This window comes from Mustela erminea, chromosome 17 (assembly GCF_009829155.1).
Source record: "Mustela erminea isolate mMusErm1 chromosome 17, mMusErm1.Pri, whole genome shotgun sequence".
In the NCBI taxonomy this organism is placed as follows: Eukaryota; Metazoa; Chordata; class Mammalia; order Carnivora; family Mustelidae; genus Mustela; species Mustela erminea.
Window position 1 is genome coordinate 62,887,703 of NC_045630.1, and position 20,706 is coordinate 62,908,408.

A 20,706-nucleotide genomic window follows, 5' to 3' on the forward strand; every position below is an offset into this window, starting at 1 on the left:
ACCCCTCACATTGCCTCTCAACTTCCTCATATCAGGGAGATCATGTGATAATTGTCTTTCTCTGATTGACTTATTTCGCTAAACTTAATACCTTCTAGTTTCATCCATGTCATCGCAAATGGCAAGATTTCATTTCTTTTGATGGCTGCATAGTATTCATATATATATCTGTGTGTGTGTGTATATATATATCTGTGTGTATATATATATATATATATATATATATATATATATATATATATATATCACATCTTCTTTATCCATTCATCTGTTGATGGACATCTAGGTTCTTTCCATATTTTGGCTATTGTGGACATGGCTGCTATAAACATTCGGGTGCACGTGCCCCTTCGGATTACTACATTTGTATCTTTAGGGTAAATACCCAGTAGTGCGATTGCTTTGACATAGGGTAGCTCTATTTTCAACTTTTTGAGGAACCTCCACGCTGTTTTCCAGAGTGGTTGCACCAGCTTGCATTCCCACCAACAGTGTAGGAGGGAGGAAACTATTGTTTTTAATATGTAATCAAAGTAATACATATGTTTTCCCTTTAATGCTTGGAAGAATTCATAAGCAAGCCATATGGTCCAGAAGTTCTCTTTGTGAGTACAAAGTCACATTTTTCAAGCATTTTACCTATCTTGGCTGACTTTCCAAATTTATTAGCATTGGGTTATTGCTAATATTCCTTTATTATTTTTATTTTTTTAAAAGATTTTATTTATTTATTTGTCAGAGACAGAGAGAGAGAGCAAGCGAGCACACAGACAGAGTGGAAGAGGGAGAAGCAGGCTCCCTGCGGAACAAGGAGCCCGATGCGGGACTCGATCCCAGGACGCTGGGATCATGACCTGAGCCGAATGCAGCTGCTTAACCAACTGAGCCACCCAGGCATCCCACCTTTATTATTTTTAAATATCTGTAAAGCTTATAGAACCTGTAGTATATCCACCTTTTCATTTCTCATATGGGGATTTTATCCCTTTTGTTTTCCTTGATCAGTCTTGCTAAAGGTTTATGAATTTTATTATTATTTTTACATTAAGTTTGATCTTGATTTTCCTCAAATGTACCTTTTCTTTCTTATTTCAGTGACTTGTGCTCTTTTCTTTTTTAAATAGGTTTTTGTTTAATTTTCTCTTTTTTCTCCCAGCTTCCTGAGATTGATACTTAAATCGGCATTTTCCCCTTCTGAATGTATTTAAAAACTTACTAAATTTCCCCCAAGCTTCACTCTAACTTCATTCCATAAAATTTGATTTTTTATGTTTTTGTTTTCATTCAGTTCAAAATATTTTTAAATATTCTTTAGGATTTCTATTTTGGCCCAAGTGTTAAATAGGAATAGATTGCCTAATTTACAGACATTTGGGGGCTTTTTCAGTTATTTTTTTTGTGTTTAATTCTAATGTAGTTCCAATATTGTCAGAAGATACACCATGTGTGATTTCAATACTTTGGAATTTTTGAGACTTAGTTTATAGCTCAGCATATGGTCAATTTTGGTAAATGTTTAGTTTGCACTAGAAAACAATGTTTTATGTAGATGTTGGATGCAGGATTCTATTAATGTCAATTTGGTTAAGTTCATTAATTGCACTTTCAAATACTTTACTCCTCTACTCATTTTTGGTCAGCTTTTTACCTCAGTTAACCAAAAGAAGTGTATTACAATCTTCAAGAATGATTGTAGATTTATTTTTTTCTTACATTTCTTCTTATTTTTGCCATTTCTATGGTATTTCCCTCACATCATTTCTCATGTTATGTATTATCCTTTTATTCTTTTCTGATTAAATTAGGTGATTTGTCTATTTTGTTAAGTTCTAAAACGAAGTATTTTAATATTTAATTAATAATTAAATTTTTTCTAGTATCCAACTTATTAATTCCACTTTTATTTTTATTTTTTCCTTCTCTTTTTCTTTCTCTTTGTGTGTGTGTGTGTGTGTGTGTGTGTGTGTGTGTGTGTGCGTGTTTGGTTCATTTTGCTCTAACTTGAGCTAAGAATTTAGTTTATTTTTTGTTCTTTCATTTATATTGATAAGTATATTTAAAATTATAGACTTTTTTCATCACTGCTTAACGTAGATCCTACAGATTCTAACTTCAGCATGTGTTTTCACTTTCATCCAAGAGTTGTTTAATAGAAGTTTTTAAATCAACAGTTAGGAAGGCAACTTAAGGGGTTCTGTTAATTCCTGGTTTTGCTGCACTGTGATCAGATAGTGTTGATCATGATATTTCCAAATTAGGAACTTACTAATGTTTTATTTGTGACCTCGTACGTGAGCAGTGTTTGTGGATGTTCACTTCAAAAGAAACTGAATTCTTCATTATTAGGGTAGACATTCTGAGATATATATATATATATTTACTTATTATTTTATATAATATGTGTAGTTACTTATATATCCATGTAGTCTACTTATTGGTTATATCATTAGATTCTCTATAATCTTAATTCCTCTCTCTTTAATTTGTCTTGTGCTGAGAGTCGTGTGTTAAAGCTTCTTATTATCTTGTTTCTGTGTTTCCTTACATCTAAGTTTTTCCTTCATATAATTGGCTGCTGGTGTTTGGAATGCATATTCATAATCCTTCTACCTACATTGGGAATCTTGTCCTTTATTATAAAAACGTGTAATTCCTTGTTATGTTTCAATGATATTGGTTCAAATTCTGCTTTGGTATCAGTAATACTACACTTATTTTTCTGTTGTTTCTATTAGCTTAGTATACCTTTGCTTGTCTCTTTAATTTGAGCCTTTCAGAATCAACCTGTTTAGGGCATATCTTGTATATATAGCAAATAATTGGGTTTTTATGATTAAAAATCTTCCTTTAATAGGTCAGTTAAGTTTATTTCACTTGTGCCATGTTATTTTATGTTATAATTATTGTGGGCATTATGTCTGTCATATTCTTTTCTCTATTTGATAGTTTAAAAATGCTTTATAAATTTGTTGGTATTTAGGAAAGTTTGTATTTTTGTTGTATTAGGTATCTTTGTGCTTATACTTGTTTATTGCTTTTTAATTTCTTTTGCTTTATGACTTGCCTAATTTCAAATTTTTCAGAACATAAAACACAAAAGATAAGGCATATACCGTGTTAAGATATGGTTTATTGGGGTGCTTGGGTGGCTCAGTAAGTTAAAGCCTCTGCCTTCGGCTCAGGTCATGATCCCAGGGTCCTGGGATTGAGCCCGGCACGGGCTCTCTGCTTGGCAGGGAGTCTGCCTCCCCATCTCTGCCTGTCTCTCTACCCACTTGTGATCTCTGTCTATCAAATAAATAAATACATAAATAAATACATAAATAAATATCTTTAAAAAAAAAGATATGGTTTATTATTTTTCCATCCTCGTTTTCAATTTTGTTTTAATCTCACATCTGTACTTCATTACATTCAAATCTCACCAGTCATCTTTTTTCTAGTTCCATAGTTTTCTAGTTCCCTAGTAGTCTCTTGGACTGGGTGTAGTTTATTTTCTAGATTCTTCAAGAAGGGATAATGAGCTTAGAATTCCTCAAGTTCCTATATGTTTAAAACTATTCTTCTATAACCTTGATACTCAGAGACAGTGTGATTTGGTGTACAGTTTAGACTTTCTTTAGTTGAGTGTTTTGAAATACTGTTCCATATTTACCTACTTTGTATATTATTTTACCAAATTTTAATTACAGTCTAATTTTCTTATTCTTATAAATTGACTTTTTTTTTTTTTTTTTGTTTGGCCTGGAAATCCCAAAGACATGCTTCTGTCTTTAAAGTCTCATAGTTTCCCTGAGATTAGTCTCAGAGCTGATCATTTTGGTACTCCCTTGTACCTTGTGGGCAAGATTCAAGTCCTCTTTTATTTATGGAAAATTTTCTTGGTTTAGACATTTATTTGTTTGAGAGACAGAGAATGAGGGGGGAGAGGCAGAGGGGACAGGAGAGAGAGAATATTAAGGAGGTTCCACACCTAGCAGGAAGCCCAGTGCAGGGCTCAATCCCATGACCCTGAGATCATGACCTGAGCTGAAATCAGGAGTCCGAGCACTGGGTGTTATACGCAACTGATAAATTATTGAACACTGCATCTCCAAACTAATGATGTACTATATGTTGGCTAATTGAATTTAAATTAAAAAAAAAAAAAGAAGTCTATACTTGACTGATGGAGCCATCCAGGTGCCCCTCTTCGATTAGACTTTAAATATTAATTTTGGTCTGTTTTCTAAAACAACCTTTTTCTGGCTCTCCAATTTTATGTCAATTTTGTCCTCTTTGTTTCTCTTCTTTTAGTCACATTCTCCCTACATCTTTCAAAATCTTTTCGTTTCCCATATTTCCAATCTTGCCTTTAATGCTCCTTAATAGCTTTCAGGTTAGTCCCTTCTTCCTCAATTGAGTTTTTATTTATTTATTTATTTATTTAAAAGATTTTATTTTATTTATTTGACAGAGAGAGATCACAAGTAGGCAGAGAGGCAGAGAGAGAGAGAGGAGGAAGCAGGCTCCCTGTTGAGCAGGGAGCCCGATGCGGGACTCGATCCCAGGACCCCGAGATCATGACCTGAGCCGAAGGCAGCGGCTTAACCCACTGAGCCACCCAGGCGCCCCCTCAATTGAGTTTTTAATTGGTGTTTTTTCCTGAATAATTTTGTCTTTTTCTTCTGTATTTTTCTCTCATTTCAATTGACTCTCATTTCATCTCTGCTTTTTGTGTGTGTGTGTGTGTATCCATGGCTGTTCTAACTTCTAAAAAATTTCTCATGCAGAGTGTTTTACTCCCATCTCCCCAGATACTTGCTTTTGGTATTTTAATTCAGTTTGGAGGATTCTGTTTCCGTTTTCATCACCTTTCCTTGTTGTTCTGTTTTGTCTTTAGAGGTGTGGACATTTTCATTAGTTGAATTATTCCCCTTGTATGTTTTATTTTTATAATAACTTTCGGTAGATGAAAACGGTTAGTGTTTCTGTGGTGAGGGCGGGTAGTTTGGGGTGTTTTATCGCAGTCACTCTTTAAGAACATCCTCTTCCATTAGTGCGGTGAAATATAGCTGTCCATGGATAGCCTTTGTTTTATGGAGCTTTGTTTCATTGGGAAGTATGGTGTGTCCTTCAGGGTTAATTTGCTTAATTTCTTTTGTCCTGTGAAATCTTTTATTTCCTCTTCTTGCTTTTCCCCTTCTATCAGAACCCCTCATAGGGCTTCCCCCCTTTCTTTTTACCCTTTTCTTATGCAAAGTTTTGTTATTTCAACATTGTCTCACACCAACTTTTTGAGTCCTTTCCCTGTAGTTAGTAAGCTTATCTTTGAGTATAGTTTTCTATTTTTTTCACACCTAGCAAGGGTATTCTCTTTATGAAGGTTTATTTACATTCCTCTCAGGTCTGATGACATTTCCATTCTTCTTGCTTCTGTCGTTTTTGTTGTTTTGTTTTGTTTTGAGCTGTATTTGCTATTAGGGAAGGCTTGTAGCAGCAGTTTGAGAGATAGCTCCTTGGATTTGATGTGCGTTTTCCTAGTTACGGGAGCCTTGAAGTTGGACTTCTCTTTTGTGCCATTATTCTATTTTTTATTATAATAATTATCATAATTAATTTTCTCTTGGAGGATATAGTAAGAGATTCAGATTTATGCCACATCCATTACCTTGGCTACCTGGAAATCTGGCTGCTGTTTTTCTAGCACTTTTGATATACCAATCTATTTTCTTCTGGCTTCCATAATTCATTTATAAAAGTCAGATTCAGTTATTTATCTCATTGTTCCTTTGAAGGTAATGTGTCTTTGTTTTTCTGGATGCTTTAATTTTTTTCTTCGCTTTTTCTTTTAGAAGTTTCACTCTGATTGGCCAAAATGTGATTTTCTTCATCTTTATCTTGCTTGGATTTGTAGAAATTCTTCAACATAATGTTCACTGCCTTATGTCATTACAAAGTTTCTTGGTCAGTATCTCTTCTTATATTACTTCTTTCCCATTTTCCCCTTTACTCTTTTTTTGGGGGGTTCCAATTAAATACTATTTTTGAATTTTGTACCATATTCCAGATTTCTCTTTTCCTCACTTCTGAATTTTCTATCCTTTTTTTCTTGTTGGGTTTATCTGGATATTTTCAGTTGATATATGTCTCAGTTCACTAATCCTTTCTTCTGCTGTGCTTAAATATTGTTTCACTCATCTAGGACGTATTAGTTGTAGTTAATTTTACTTTTTACCTCCAGAATTTTTATTCTTTTCTTTCTTTGTAGACTTCATCTTGTCATCTATTTGGTTAACTATATGGAAAGTAGCTGTCTTGCAGTCTATGCCTATAAAATCTATATTGTCTACATGTTTCTTTTTTTATAATAGCTTTATTGGGATACAATTCACATACAACAAAATTCAACTTTTTAGAGCACGCAATTCGGTGGCTTCTTAATAAATTAAAAAGTCTGTGCAAATATGACTGCTATCTAAATCTAGTATGTTTTTATCACCCAAAGAGGAACTTGTGTCCATTAAAAGACATCTTCCATTCTTCCTCCTACCAAACCCCTGGCAAGTGCTAATGCAGGTTTTGTCTCTATGGACTTGCCTAGTCTAGACATTTCATGTAAAAGGAATCCTGTAATACATAGCCTTCTGTGACTGGCTTCTTTCACTTAACATGATGTTTTCAAGCCTTATCCATGTGTTAGCATGTGTCGATATTTTATTCTTTTGTGTGGTCAAATAGTATTTCATTATTGTGCTATATGGGTTTAGAACATTTTATTTGTACATTCACCAGTTAATGGACATTTAGGTTCTTTCTACTTTTTGGCTGGTAGGAATAAAAGTGCTATGAACATTTCTATATACATTTGTGTGTAGATATGTATTTTCATTTTCTTGGGCATGTATCTAGGAATGGAATTGCCTATTGTGTATGGTAACTCTATATTTAACTTTTGAGAAACTGCCCCCAATTTTTTCCCCCAAATCATTGCACCATTTACATTTCCAATATCAAAGTATGACAACTTCTCCACATCTTTACTAGCGTTTGTACAGATCAGCCTTTTTATCATCATTATCACCATACTTGTAGATATGAAGTAGTATCTTCTTGTGATTTTGATGTGCATTTCCTGGGTCACTAATGATGTTAAGCATGTTTTCATATGCTTTCCGTTCATTTGTATGTATTATTTGGAGGGATGTCTATTGAAATCATTCATCAGTTATTTAATGAGAAGCCTAGGTTGTCTTTTCTGTATTCATGAACTACCTGGATAAAGTCTTTTGGAAAATACCCAGAAATATGCCCCAACTCCTGGCCATGTCACATCCAGTGATTCCTCTATTATCAGCATCCCTGAGGTTGCAGCCATTTATCTTCACATCTGATGGTCTTCTTAGGTCTCCCATCAGACTAGTGGGACACAGAGTCCCTGGGGATAGTCTCCAAGAGCAGAAGGAAGGGGATGAGCCAAAAGTTGAGTTGTAGTAGGATGACCAGAAGATGTGAGCAGGAGGAGCTAGAAGATGGACCTCTACATTTCCATGCCCTGGTCCTTTTAGGAGACCCTGTGGTTGGCAGGAGGGAGGTGGGAATGGGGAGGTGATGTGGATGCAGGCCCAGGTAATTTAGTTAACGTCATCAGTTGTAACTTTTCATACTGATGTGCTTAAATTTTTGTTTGTTTTCTATTTGTTTCATAACCCTTCCTACAGTGTAGTTCCTTTTCTCATCCTTGATGTTATTCTAATCATTCACTTCACTTCTACATATGGTCCAGACCCATGAGCATGCTTTTTTATGTGGTCACTGACCTTTAATGGAAATTTTAAATTTACCAAAAAACTCTAAAAAACTTTTTATGTGCAACATATATTTATCATTTTCACAACAGTTCTTTCCTTTGGGGCACCGAAGGTCCCATCTGTTATCTTTTTTTTCCTTTATGAAGAATGCCTTTTAACATACCCGTTAGCATAGATCCTGGAAACATAATTATCAACTGGTCTTTTTGATATAACATCATATATCCTGAGTCATATATTTTTCATTAGGCTGTTGGGTGGTGAACAGGCCAGGAGATACAACAGTGCCTTGAAAATGTAGTCTTCAATAGGTAAACACTACAGAGGCCAGCAGTAGAAAATGTACTTGCTGAATCTAACAGTTAATATATTTTCACTTTTTGAAAGTCAGACAAATAAGAGAAGGTCAAGTGATAAAGGCTGACAGTGATAAATGATCATAGGGGGTATATTAAAATGTATTTTTGTTTGCTTTCTCCTTAAACTCTTATTGTATGCCCCATATTAGCATACTGAAGTATCCCAAATCAAAGATTATTATAGTATCTAGTGTAATGTAGATATTTAATAGATATTTAATGATTGAATACACTAACAAATGGATCAAAATTATAGATTGTAGTAGACCCTGAAGGAGAGGCTCCTTTCCTTTATATACAGGCAAAATGTATGGATCTCAAGGAATGAAATGCCTTTTTGTCTGTAGTTAAGGGAGAGAGAAGGGGAGGATTGGGGTGCTGGACACACAGTGGGTAATAGATTCTAAAAGAATGTGAAGACTTATTTCTTTCTAATGCCCTGTGTTATTGACCTTAACATTCATTTTGGAAAATTTGGCAACACAATTGATTTTTCAGAAATCAACTATTCGTAGAGCAGTAAACTCACCTTTAAGAAGGCAACTAACAGAACCTTAGCTGCCTATAATAAGGTTGGGGGAAAAAAAGAGGGTAGACTCAAATTTAGCAGCTTAAACAGATTTCCCACTTCCTGAATCTGTCTGCAAACAATTTGCCCTTTTTGAAAAGGAAACCTTAAAGAATAATGATGTAAATAACTCAGAAAGAGCTGATAAGAAAACTTCCTGTACAGGATAATGGTAGTTTCCCACCCTCACCCGCCACCCCCCAATTTCTGAGGGTTTCTTATCAGATTAACTTACTTAAGGCAATGCTTTCTAGAGCCTGGTTCTTCTTTGCCAAGAGGAGATGGTGTGCAGCTCCTCAAGAACCAAAAGAAAGAGTAGCCTTGCATGAAAATGCCAAGTGGACCATGAAGCAAAACTTCACATTTCATACAACGTATAGCCCCCAACTTGTTTGCCATCACCATAAAAATTGTGATTCTTGAAGGATGCCACATTTTATTCTTTCACCGGAATCTGGAAATTGCTGCTGAGGATCTTAAGAGAACCACTGCTTCCTCATCTGTTCAATCTCATCCACACACAGGTACAAGTCAAAGTCAGAAGCATGCATGTTTGTTCATGTGTATAATCATAAACGCGTAATTAACTGGGCTGCTCTTCTGGCTGGTGTTAGAGTGGTTTTCTGGAAAGTGGTAAAAGTCTCTTTTTGTTTGGATCTAAATAACATCACAGAAGGGAGGTCCCAAACACCATGTAGAAAGTTGAGCTATGAGTATCTTATTCAAGGTAATAAAACCGGCTAAGAGTTTTGTACTATTCTTTGGGGGAATTTTTTCAATTAAATTATGATAGTTACTTTCCTACTAATGTAAATGAGTTTAAAGTTTTTTTTTAAAACTTAGTAATCATAACATTAGCAAAAATATTTTTGAAGATGAAACAAAGAGGCCACTCGAACTGAGAGGCATTAGGATCTTTATAACAATTCCAGCAACTCATTATGATCTTTATAATAATTCCAACAATTCAGTGCTGATAAACCTATCAATGGAACAGAAAAGAAAGTCCAGAAACATTTGGTATATGGCAAAACTAGCATTTCAAATAGGTGTAGACATTTCAATAACTTGATTATTTGTGTTAATTGGAAAAACTAGGAAACTCAATTGCCTATATCAAATAGTAAAGCACACTGAATTACAGATTTATTAAGATGAGTAAGAAAACAAAATTATTAAAAAATAAAATATAGGTGAAAATTTAAATAACTGAAACTCAGGGATGGCTTCCTTAAGAATAACTACAAAAGAGATCTAAGTGGAAAAATGACAGATTTAATTTTATTTAAAAAATCTTTCTATATAAAAACACCTATACATTTAAAATTAAAAGAACTAGTTTGTAAAAATTTTTATAATTTTGTAAAACAAAGTTTTTATAAATTTATAGAGAAAAAAGCTATAAATCAAGAAAAATACACCCAAATAAATGAGACTGACATAGCAATTCACAAAAGAACTGAAACATTCATTATAGGTATTTTAAAAAGTTTATGATTACTAATAATCAAACCAGAGTAAATTAAAAGTGAAAAACAACAACATCACTTTTATCTATGAAGTTAATGAACATTTAAAAATATAATAATAATTTCTGGTTTTTGGTAAGGGTGCAGAAAAATCTGTCCCTTCATAATTTGAACAGAAGACAGGACAGTTAAACAACATAAAACAGCATAATTAAATTATGATGGGTACAGACTATGAAATTTTATGTAAGTATTAAAATACATGCTTTAGCAGAATATTTGATGACCTGAGACACTATTGTATTATGAAGTGACATGTGTAGAATCACTTTAAAATAATTTTATCTGATGCTATAACTGTATCAATACTTCATGAAGGATATACACCAGTGATAGGTTTACTTATTAAGTTGCTAAATTTTCTAAGTTCAGATAATTAGCATTTATGTCTTCTAGAATCAGAAATAGTTATTAACAGACAGAAAAAATCTGGAAGGGCGCCTGGGTGGCTCAGTGGGTTAAGCCGCTGCCTTCGGCTCAGGTCATGATCTCAGCGTCCTGGGATCGAGTCCCGCATCGGGCTCTCTGCTCAGCAGGGAGCCTGCTTCCCTCTCTCTCTCTCTGCCTGCCTCTCCGACTACTTGTGATTTCTCTCTGTCAAATAAATAAATAAAATCTTTAAAAAAAAAAAAAAAAGAAAAAATCTGGAAGCATATGTAACAAAAATGTAACAATTATTGCATCTAAATGATGATAAAAATAATTTTATCTTTTAATTTTATATTTTCCAAACTTTGTGTAATTAATATTTGATTTTTATGATGAGATAAAACCCTTTATGATGCAAATTATTTGTGTGCATATGTGTACAGAAGAGAATTGTAAATAAATATACCAAAAATATCAGCTTTGTTGTCTTCTGGGTAGTGAGATTTTGATGGTTTTAATTTTCTTTCTTATACTTTCTGATATTTTCTGTTTTATATATTTGACAAATGTATAAGAACAAAAATCAAACTACATTAGTGTCCTTGCTCTGTTGTATTTAAATATTGCATAACATTTCTATGGTAGAGTTAGATTTTTTGTGCTTACACATGCTATGCTGTAACAGGAAGTGGAGTTTCTCTGCATGAAGGTAGTATTTATGTATTTAAATTACTAGCAAATTAAAGCACAATCTAACAGCTTGCAATTCTTGCTGAAATGGAGACGTGGAGGCCTGATATAAAACAGGAAACATTGTGATTGCCAAACAGTTAATCACATGGGGTCCCAGTGACAAGGCAACTTACTTCGAACTCATTTTGCTCTTTCTGCTTCCTTTTTGGTGGCTGGAAAAAGAGGAAGGACAGGAGCAGAAATGTCAGAAAGAATGGATAGGTGGTCATGCTTTTATTTAGCTTTATTAAATGAGTAGGGACGAGTTGGTGGCTGACATACATCAAAATAGCACACAAATAATTGAGGAAACAAAAGCCAGCTGAAAGTTGAGTAGACACTGGCAGGAGGTCATTTAACCTCAATCTGGACTGAAATCCTAGAACAGTGTTAGGAGGAATTTTGACATAGTATAAAAATTTGTAAAAAGTGACCCTTTCAACATTTTGTATAAAGGAGGGTTAGAGAAAACAGAATGCTAACTTTTGACGACTAATTAAAAAAAATCTAATTATACGGAGACCCTGGTTTTCTTGGTTAGTTTGTTTAGTGGCTGCATTAAAATTTTACTTTAACTTCTTTTTATTGTGGTAAAATATATATAACATGAGATTTGCCATTTTAACCATTTTTAAGAGGACATTTCAGTGGTATTAATTGCATTCACAGTGTTGTGCAACCATCAAGACCATCTCCAAAACTTTTTTTTTTATCAGGTCGAATGGAGATTCCAAAACCATTAAAAAATAACTCACAATCACCCGTCTCCTCCCAGTACTTTTGCAATCAGGAAATGAATCCTCCAACTTTTTTTTTCTTTTTCCATATTGTTTTAGTTATTCAAATCTCCTTGCAATTCCATACCAATTTGAAGGTTGGCTTTTCGATTTCTGTAAAAAGCTGTTGGAATTTTGATAGAGGTTGTATTGAATCTGTAAGTCACTTTGATTGTATTAACAGCTTCTCAATGTGGAGTCCTCCTATCCATGAGCACAGGATATCTGTCCATTTAGTTACATCTTCTTCAATTTCTTTTGGCAATGTTATTTTGGATATGACACCCAGAGCACAAGGGACAAAATCAGAAATAAACAAGTGGGACTAAATCAAATTAAAAAGCTTCTGCACAGAAAAAGAAACATCAACAAAGTAAAACGACAACCTACAGAATGGAAAAAAAAATACTTGCAAACTCCACATCGGATAAGGGGTTAATATCTAAAATATATATAGTACTCATGGAACTCAAATAAAAACAAACCAAAACAAAACAAATGACCGAACTGAAAAAAATGGGCAAAAGACCCGATCAGACATTTCTCTGAAGAAGGTATACAAAAAGCCAGTAGATACATGAAAAGATACTCAGTATCCCTAATCATCAAGGAAATGCAATCAAAACCACAGTGAGCTATTTCTTCACTGTTGCAATGGCCATCATCAAAAAAGACAAGAGAAAGAAATACTGGCACAGACATGGAGAGAAAGGAGTTCATGTGCATCATTGTGGGGCATGTACACTGATGCCGCTTTTATGAAAAACAGTATACGGGTCTTCAAAAAATTAAAAATTGAACTGCCCCATGGCCCAGCAATTCTACTTCTGGGAACATATCCAAAGGAAACAGACCCCCTATCTCTGAGAGACATATGAACCCCCATGTTCATAGCAGCAGTATAAACTAGTCAGGACATGGCAATAGCCTAGTGTCCATTGATGGGTGGATAAAAGAGTTGTGGTGTATATATAGTCAACAGAATATTATTTAGCCATAAAAATGAGAAAATCCCATCACTGGTGACACAATGGCTGGACCTCAAAGACATTATGCTAAGTGAAATAAGTCAGAGAAAGACAAATACTGTATGGCCTCATTTATATGTAGACTATAAAAGCAAACAGACAAGCTTACAATCCAAACTCACAGAGAGAGATCAGGCTTGTGGTTACCAGAGGGGGCAGGTGGGTGGGGAGAATTGGAGGAAGGTGACAAAAAGATGTAAACTTCCAGGGGCACCCGGGTGGCTCAGTGTGTTAAGCCTCTGCCTTCGACTCAGGTCATGATCCCAGGGTCCTGGGACAGAGCTCTGCATCAGGGACCCTGCTTCCCCCTCTCTCTCTGCCTGCTTGTGATCTCTCTAAGTCAAGTAAATAAATAATTTTTTTTTAAAGTAAACTTCCCATTATAACATAAACAAGTACAGGGATGGAATGTGCAGCTGACACTGCTGTATGGTACATGGAAAGTTGTTGAGAGAATAAATCCTAAGAGTTCTGATCACAAGGAGAAAATTTTCCTTCTTTTCTTCTTTTTTCTTTATATTGTACCTACAGGAGAAGATGGATGTTAGCTGAACCTATTGTGGTAATCATTTTACAGTATATGTAAGTCAAACCGTTTTATATACGTTAAATTTATGCAGAGATGTAAGTCAATTATTTTTCAATAAAACTGAAAAAAATGTTTTAATGAGAAAAAAAACACGAGGGAATTGAGTGGAAAAGCTGACTACTTTCTTCATTGGACAAGCAGCCTGTGCTAGAGGCAGCTGGCTGTTCAGACATCAAGAATTCAAGTCTCTGGAGAACTTATAAACTCACACTTGTAACATGGTAATAAAAGGTGTCCCTGCTTTAATATAGAGAGTACAGCAAGCCTAATTACATCTTTCTTGGATTCCTGAGAACATGGAAATTTCTCAGTGAGATGATTCTGAACGTGAGTTACGTGATGGGATAATTTGGTAAAGGGTAAGAGGAGGAGGTTCAGAAGATTAGGTAGATCATGTAGAGACTTCCAACATTGCTTTGGATGTTTGGTATTTTTAAGAGGCAAAACAGCTGATGTTATCTTGATAATTTTTTTTTTTCTTCTCCAAAAAACTATTAAATATTTAGATTTCATTTGCATTTATTAGGATTTTCAGATTAAAACAAGACACAATAAAATGAATGCTGAGGCAAACCTTGATGTGACTCTAACATAAAAATCAACATTTCCTGGAACAGCCTCAGGATGGTTGGGCCAAGCCTGGGCTGCCTCTGCATGAAGACACACTGAAGGTCCTTCGGTGCAAGCATCCCCAGACAGACTTCGTGAATTCTCGGAGGTGAGAAGGACTCTTCCACCCAAATAGCATCTACAATCCAATTGAGTCTTGAAGGCTTTTACTGCTTCAGAATATTTCGACCATCAGTCCTCGGAAGGTTCCTGAGTCTACTTGGGAAATTTAAAAGTTTCCTGGAAACATCTTATAAAACGATATGGACTTGAATTTTAACACTTAGAGTAGGACTTAAGATATTTGGCAGGTATTGCTAGATTAAGTCACAGACTTCCCCCCATGGTCTTTAGGTGCCACTCTTCCTCTTGTGCAGACTTCCTGTAGAAATGTCCTTTTCCTTTTCAAGGAAAAAGAAAGAAAAAGAAAAAAAAAAAAGAAAGAAAAGGCCTGAATTCTCTCCTACTTTCCTCTGTCTTCCCTGCCAGTTCTGACTGGTTTCTTAACATGTTTGAGGCCCCGATGACTGGAAAGTGGAGGACTTCAAAGTCCGTATCTTAAAATTTACAGTGTGGCTGTTTGGATTTTATAATAATATAGGAATGATGTGGGAGTTGATGGTGTAAAACAAATTATAGAGTTGTAGCCGAGGATTTATGAAAACCCTAGTGCGGTGTAAAAAGATCACATTTCTCACAAAGTAGGTGTCAGTCTCTCAACTTAGCCTCCTTGGGCATTAGAAAAAAAAAAGAGGCAGAAGAGGTTTAAGATTATTATTATTATCATTTGTACTATTAATAAGAAAATGCTACGATACTAACATGAGCTGCATTTCCTGAGTTGCTTTATAACATTCTTTTAGGTGTCCTTCAAAATAATCTGCAGGGGTAGGTCATTAAGGCCCATTTTCAGATACTAAAAGAGAGATAATAAAGTAAGCGAGTTTAGAGGCAGTTGCCAGGTCTTGTGTCTGCTGCACCACACCTAGAGGGCACCCAAGACATGACTTTTAGATGGTTCGTCAGGCCAGGTTTTTAATTTTTTTTTTTTTTTTAATAGGAAAAGATCTAAAAAGTAAGGACGAAGGCTTGGCTCTGGACTCAGGGAGCTACCTCTTAGAGAAGTCTGTTCTGTAAAGTCCTGGGTAATAGTGACTTCCTGTCTAGATCCCAACTTCAGGAAGACTATGCCACACAGTCATTCTGATGGGCAGGAACTATTTTTACAATTTGGTCCAATTGCATTGGTCCAGGAGAGGGCACTAGATTCTGGGCTGTCTGTTTATAGTTTGGCCAGCCGTGTGTTTTCCTGTGTGGCCTGGCTTTAAAAAAATGTGGCAGTCTCCTAAAATTTCTCTTCACAAGCATTTGCAATCAGGAAGCCAAAAGGAAAAGGTAGTTAGTGGTGGGGCCAGAAGATGAATGGAGGTATTGAGAGATGGGAGAGAGAATTTGGTCGAAAAAAAATGGGAAACAGGTTTAAACTCAACGTGTGAGGCAGCAAACATGAGTAAGCGTAAAGAACAGGCTGGGTGGGCAGAGAGAAGAGGCACCCCGAGACGGCGAGCCCATGGGTGGTACCAGAGTGTGTGCCCGCTTGCCTCTGGAAAGCATCCCAGCTTCCTGTTGCGACTCCTGTGGGTAGGAAGACAAGGTCATGGTTTCTATGAGGTCTCTGTACTTTTTTTTTTTTGGTAAGATTTTATTTATTTATTTATTTGACACACACAGAGAGAGAGAGAGAGAGAGAGAGAACACAAACAGGGGGAGTGGGAGAGGGAAAAGCAGGCTTTTCCGCTAAGCAAGGAGTTCGATGCTGGGATCATGACCTGAGCCGAAGGCAGATACTTAAGGACTGAGCCACCCAGGCGCCCCAAGGTCTCTGCATCTTTACATGGGAACTCCCAACCCATCATTTTGGGAGACAGTTTGAATGTGTCTCTCTGGCTCAAAATGCAAATAACCTTTAACCATAATCCCCAGAAGGTAACATTTGAAACACACGAGCCCAGGGCATGGTCTTGATTTCACGAGGAGCTTTAACAGCGCTGAAACACCCACTACTCTCTGTCCTCTTAATCAGGGAACTGTGAAACACAGCTGTATAGTTCAGAGTGCTTCTTGCTGTGGGCTTGTAGGAAAGGGTTATGGGGAACATCATGAAAAGAATGCCTTTTTTTGTTTTGTTGAAGTATAATTGACACAATGTTATATTAATTTCAGGTGCACAGTAGATATTCGACATTTATATATACATTATGAAATGATTGCCACAATAATAGTTACAATCCGTCACCATACAAATTGTATTACGATATCATTGACTGTATTGTATGATGTACTTTCTGTCCCTGTGACTTATTTATTCTACAACTGGGAAGTGGTACCTCTTAATACCTTTCACCCGTTTCACCCATTCCCCAACTCACCTCCCCTCCAGCAGCCACCGTTTGTCCTCCCTATCTGAGTCGGCTTCCGTTTTGTTTTTTAGATTCCACAGATAAGCAAAATCATGGTTATTTGTCTTTCCTTGTCTGACTTGTTCCACTTAATATAATACTGTCTCGGTTCATCCATGTTGTCATAAACAGCAAGCTTTCATTCTTTTTTTATGGCCGACTAATACTCCATTATGAATGTGTCTGTGCTGCATCTTCTTTATCCATTCGTCTGTCAGTGGACACTTAGGTTGCTTACATAAATTGGTGATTGTAAATAATGCCGCAGTGAGCAAGGGGCTACACATATCTTTTAAGCTTAGTATTTTCATGTGAAAAGGGATGTCTTTCCTATGACGCAGCTGCCTGCTTCCTTTCCGCTGTGATGCTCAGCTGTGTGCTGGGGAGAAGGTACGATGAAGGCTGTGAAGGAAGTTAGACAGAAGAATGTTTTTTAAGGTTGTTGGGATGTGACATGAAGGCTGCTATTGGGCCATATCGTTTTGGAGCTCGTGGGAGCTCAGTGAGCATCTTATCATACATCCTCACTTGCAGAGAAAGCCAATGGAGTTCCAAAGGACTTGGTAATCCGGGCCAGCGCAGGAAACAGAAGCCAGCTCTCGGCCTCCTGGTCCAGTGTTCTTTCCTCCTTATCTAGGAACCAACTTCGTTCCTTGGGTGCCTTTCTCGGGCAGTTATCCTGCAGGCTCACCAACAGATTGGGGGATGGAGTGCGTGGGTCTCGGAGTTCATTAGAGAATTAGGTTCCTGCTTCTTTGCTTCTTGGTAATCTGAATGTTAGAGAAGGGGAAATAAAAACACATTCTGCCCAGATTTCAGCCTTAAAAACTTTTTAAGTCTTTTGGTCCATATCAACCTGAAGACCTGGGCAGAGTCTAAACTTCTCACTCAAAAGAGGTATATTGTCTTGTACTTACACCTTTCTCAGAATTACGAACTCAACAAAGAGTAACTTCAGGGGATGCCTGGGTGGCTCAGTTGGTTGGACGACTGCCTTTGGCTCAGGTCATGATCCTGGAGTCCCGGGATTGAGTCCCGCATCGGGCTCCCAGCTCCACAGGGAGTCTGCTTCTCCCTCTGACCACCTTGTCACTCATGCTCTCTCTCACTGTCTCTCTCTCAAATAAATAAATAAAATCTTAAAAAAAAAAAAAAGAGTAACTTCAGGCAGAAATAATAGCCCACGAGCCGAGGATGTCGGTTGGATTTCTAGACTGTTAGCTAGGCACTTTGAATGGAGTAGCAATGAAGCTTTATGCTTCCCATCTTTATTTCTTTGCCTTGTATGTGCCATGAAGTCGTTTTCTTGGAGATTGGCTGAGTCTTAATTGACTTGTCACCTGTAGTGTATTTTTCCCATTGAGCAAAAAGCCGGTAAATTCAGCTTGGGGGATTTGCCTGAGGCAAGGTGTCATAACTGTTCACAAATCACCACTTGTATCTTGTTTACACCACCTTTGCCCCACACCAGCCTGTGTAATGGATCTCATTTGCCTTCTGCACAAAGGGAGAACCCGACCCTGTACAATAGCTGTTACGTCACTGCTGACATCTTCACGCCGTGCTTTGGGAAATGATGAAACCACGGATCCGCTACACTGAATAGAGTTTGAAGTGTGTAAGAGTCCGGGGGATTGAGACAAAGCCACGGGATACTAACTGCTATTTGTTGAGTGTTTACTGTGCACCAAGCACCCTCACCATGATACTGTGTTTCACCCTGATGACTGTCCCATGAGACAACCTGCACTGTCTACATTTTACAGATAAGGAGACTGAGGATCATAGAGCACAGATCATATATCTGGGAAGTGGTAGAAGTGCCACTTAAATTCAGGTCTGTTGGGAGGCCTGGGTGGCTCAGTCGGTTGGGCATCTGCCTTCGGCTCAGGTCATGATTCCAGAGGTCGTGGGATTGAATCCTGCATTAGGCACCCTGCTCAGCGGGGAGTCTGCTTCTCCCTCTGCCTGCCACTCCCTGCTGTTTGTGCTCTCTCTCTTTCTCTCTCTGACAAAAATAAATAAAATCTTAAAAAAAAAGATTCTCTAAAAAAATAATAATAAATAAACAAAAAATTAATTTAAAAAATCAACAAAATAAATTCAGGTCTATCTTCTTTAAAGCCCATGAGTGCTCTTAATCAGTACATTATCCTGCCTTTCACATGACTAAAACCTCTTGGGTGTTACAGCAACTTGGAATCTGACCTGTCCCACTAGTAGATTATATATAATCTACTAAGGTAGATTATATATAAAGATGAATGCTTCATAGAAGGACTGAACACAGCTGTCCATGGCTCAATCAATGAACAAACCCTTGCTGATACAAACTATATGCATGACACCGGGCAGCATGCTATAGCAGGTTCCAAGAGGTGGAAGAAACAGGCTTTGCCCTCAAGGACTGTCTAATGCAGTTGGGGTAATAAGATGTGTGCACTGAGGGTCACTAACAACACGGGGCTTATATGATAATAGCTGACAAGAAATACCTTAAGGGTAGGAAAGAATAATGAGAAGATATAAGGTCATCCTTTCCCGCCAGGATAACAGAGACTTGCAGTACCAACTATGCCAGAAGAATCTTTATGGAACTGGCTAATTTCATTTGAACTGGACATGATTTCTGGGCTGCTGGGAGGATGACCCCATTCTGGCTCTAAAGTTAGACTATTTGAGAGAAACATCCAAGCAGTGAGACAGTAGAAAGCACATCTGCTCTGTCACAGGTTTCTGCTAATGGACACGGGACCCTTGTCTTGAGTGTACCATCATCCCTCTGGATCTACCCTTGTTGGAAACTGAAATGTGTGTGGCAGATAATGAGCTGCTGGGAGAGTCCGAGATGCCACACTCTTGTAAGCAAGATCGTATTATCCTGAAGTACTTTTTCAATTCCATGAACTCTGGAAAAATACCTTTGAAGCTTAAGGAAAAGCTACTTGTAATTTTCTGCCCTGTCACCTTTTTTAGGCCATCTCGATGGGTTAGTAAAGTGGGATTTGAACTGAGTCATCATAAATCTTTAGCAATTAGTCAGTCATGTCCAGTAATCTTTGTCTAGCATCTCCTCATGAGATGGGCCATTGAGAAAGAGAGCGGGGCGCCATCAAACAGTGGTGGCTGTTCGCTTCTTCTCTTTTGTGTCCTAAATATGTCCCCTCAGCATGCCAGGCTGACATGCCTTGGCCCCACTGTCAGGCTTGTTTGTAAAAGCTACCAAATCCTTGTTTTACATGCTCTGTGTAGTCTTCCCATGTCTGGCTGTATACTGCGATGTCATCAATCAATGCCACACTGAATTCACCCAACTTCGTCAGCACCGTGTTTACCTTCATCTGAAATGTTGCTGGTGTGTTCCTTCTGCTCAAAAGGGAGCCCATAGAACACATCTAAACCTGAGTCATGGCCAAGGCTACCTGGGCAGTGATGTTCCCCACAATGACAAGGGCTCTTCTTTGCTATGTTCGGATTGTTCGATGGCGTTCGTACCTTTGTGACCATATCTTGCTTTTCATTCTAGGTGTAACTCAGGGGAGCACCACAGAAGCTCCCATGATTCTAGCACGGAAGCCATTGCGCTACTTTAGTTAAGCCCCAACTGTGCAAAAGAGTCAGAATATCTATAGTGATCACAACTGTAGTAAAACTGTGGTCTCTCCTTCAGAGGAAAGGAAAGTGCTACATTGTTATCTAGGAGAAGAAAATGCATAATTAGATATGGACATCTTGCCTTCATCTAAGCCTGGAAGCTCTGAGCCTATTATTGACTTCTGTCTCCAAAAGGTGGCACAAAGGACACATTTGATTGTATATTCCTTCAAGGGCTGATTTCAGTCTTCGACCTGTCCGGTGACCAGTAACTAAATTATTTAGAGGAAATGTTTGTGAGGAT

The 20,706-nt window shown here is 37.2% G+C and overlaps 1 long non-coding RNA gene across 1 annotated transcript; it reads left to right on the forward strand.

Moving 5' to 3' along the window:
- Window positions 1-223: 223 nt before the first annotated feature.
- Window positions 224-17,091, forward strand: LOC116575777. Its single transcript, XR_004279950.1, has 3 exons — window positions 224-270; window positions 14,131-14,135; window positions 17,027-17,091. It is a non-coding gene; the product is annotated as an uncharacterized LOC116575777 (long non-coding RNA).
- Window positions 17,092-20,706: the final 3,615 nt, after the last annotated feature.